Below are 2,969 nucleotides of genomic sequence, written 5' to 3' on the forward strand. Positions count from 1 at the left end.
TTAAACTTTTTTAGTTTTAATTTAATTAATAAATAATAACTAAATAATAATAATAATATATAATTAAATTAATTAGTTAGTTATTATTAAGTAGTAGTATATATATATATATATATATATATATATATATATATATAGGGCGATAAAAGCATATATTAGTGCGATAAAATATCTTTATTGCCCCTTAAACCTGTATTTTCACAATTCAGATGCATTAGATTAACGCATTTATCGCGCTCCTGAGATGCTCCTGTGGTATTCTCGATGATTCGCGAGCGATAAATCGCATCGAAATGTATTAAGGTGCAGCGAACTTTCCCAACTAGTAGCCGGGAGCAACAGTTGTCGCGCGCTGTGAAACTTTAGTCGTGGCATCGAGATCTGACGCCGATTGCAAGCAAAACGAGGAAAATGCAACCGCGAAACGAGGATAGATCCTCTAATGAAGTTTCCCTGGAAGTGTTCGGATGATCTGGAGCTTGGCAATCAACGTTACCACAGTGTACGGAATTTTCGCACGCGAATTACTTAGATCGTTCACGCTTATTCCGAAATATGCAACATTGTAGTAATATTGATATACGAGATATACATCTCATGTACATGCAAATTCTAGAAGTACGTTCCAATTTTGAATTTAGAAATAAATGACGACAGAATTTCGTAACGTATAGTTTCCGTGATAATTTCATAATTTATATAAAAATTACAAATAATAAATATATACAATTTATAATATATTATACAAATATTCGCTCCAAAGCTGATTCTTTTAGATCAAATAAATATTCACGAGTACTTGTAGTGTCTGCATTAAATCAGAAATTAAATGCACCATAGTTATTATATATAACGCTCTTTCTTTGTTTGCAATCATATTGTACGAATATTTTATCCACAATATATTGCCGTATATTTCATGCACGCAATAAAAAACCGTATACACTGCAGACAAAGAATATTTATAATTTGAAAAGAAAGAATCCTTTTTTAAAAATGACCATGTGGCCCTTTTCAGCTTCAAAATGAGAAAATGCGTGAATGTATGAAAAATACGGGAAGAAAATACTTTTCAAAGTTAAATCTATTTCAAAGACAATTTGCATCCTTTATGTATCATTGAATAAGTACGAAATTTAGTTATTACAGAGAAACAAAAACGAATAAAACGTACGGTAGTATCAACACATCTGTTTTTATGTTACTGTTGATGAGTCCGTTCTAATGATCAGAATTGTGTATTTGCAAATAAACTTGTTTTTACGTACGTTTACTGTAAACAGATAATTAATCTACCGTTTTTCATTAATCAGTGCAATGTGTATTGCAAAAAATTGAATCGTCGTACTATAGGTTAGAACTTGTAAACAAGATTCTTAATTAAACGCGTGGTTTTTTCGTATTACAGTCGTTTAAGTGACCCACTATATTATACATATATAACATTTTACATCTCAATGAAAAAAGATAATACTGTATATCAAGTAAATATATACAGAATTTATTTTTATTTCTTTTCTTATAATTAATTAACATAATATTATTATTTTATGAAAAGAAAACATAAACTGCTAAATTGAAAAGTTCTTAAACAAATTTAATTAAAATAAAAGAAATTACTTCAAGAAAATATTTTGTAAATTAACTCTGCGGAATTATAAATAAAATAAATTTATTTTCAAAATCAGAATTCAATCCAGAATAATACAAATATGACATGAATAATACAAAAAAAGATTATAGATTTAAAAAAATTTTCTTTAACATATTTCTTGAACATATTTTAATTTAACTCTAATTAGTTTTTCAAGTGCGTTAAAGAAATTGTTTGATAAGAGACTAATTATATAAATGTTTTAATTATCCATCCGTATGTATTAAATTTCTCATGCAAATCTCATGCAATCTTTTAAATGAAGAAAGACATGCAAAGTAAATGCCAGTAAAATAATGATAAAATTACGCTGGTTTGTATGGTTCTGTAATCCGAAAAAGGAGAATAATTTGTTGAATTTTGCTCGCTGAATCTTAATCCGCATGCAAAAAATTTTCTAGTACGTTAGATTAAAAAAATGGGATTCAATTCCTAAAAAATGCATTTTTGTGATTATTTTTTTGAAAACTTTTAGCTAATAAATTTGATATATTACAGATATCGAAAAGAATTAAAATTAAAATTTGAGTATTTTGTAATTATAATAAAAGTAATATAATTATATTTTTAAAATATCATTAAATCTCAAACGTGCTTTATTTAAAGAGAATTGCAAGGACGTTCAATGCTGTCTGGGAAACTTACTTTCTTTTTTCAACAAATGTTGATTCAAAATGAAATGATAAAATTTTATATTACATGGATTTGTCATAATTTTTCAGTAAAGTAATGTAATAAGTTCTTCTTTTATTATTATTTCTTACAATTTCTTTTAACAATAATTAAGCTTAACAAAAAAAAACAATTTTTTGCAATCACATTTTAATCCCATTTATGAAATCCACACTTGACATTTTCCTATGTTCAACGATTTCGTAATGTGCTTGAATAGAGCAATTATCCTAATCGTTCGCTGTACACGCCTAAAAATAAATCACGTAGAGGTACGATGATACCTGCGGTAAAAAAGTCAATATTTTTATATTTTCAAAGCACAATACTCGAGCTTTAATTCGAGCTCTTTTTAAAATCTTTACAATGTTAGATTTATTTTTTAATATAGCTTAAAACGCATTTTTGAAGAGCTTTAGCCATTTTTCTCTAAAAACTAAAGCGATAGAACATTTTTACTTGCGGATTCGAATTGAGCGCTCAAAAAACTTTAATGAATTACTTCTCTTTTTCAAAATATTTAAAATATAGATACAATATTTACATTCATATATATGAATATATTTTCCTCATATGTATGTATATTGAATATGTTATGTATATAATATATATATATATATATATATATATATATATATATATA

General features: G+C 26.2%; 1 protein-coding gene across 1 annotated transcript in view; it reads right to left on the reverse strand.

Annotated features, from left to right (window-relative positions):
• Positions 1-2,969, reverse strand: part of LOC105627013 (alkaline phosphatase, tissue-nonspecific isozyme-like) — a 72,743-nt gene that overhangs the window by 45,726 nt on the left and 24,048 nt on the right. The window lies entirely within an intron of this gene.

Source organism: Atta cephalotes (genome assembly GCF_000143395.1).
Source record: "Atta cephalotes unplaced genomic scaffold scaffold00007, whole genome shotgun sequence".
Classification (NCBI taxonomy): domain Eukaryota; kingdom Metazoa; phylum Arthropoda; class Insecta; order Hymenoptera; family Formicidae; genus Atta; species Atta cephalotes.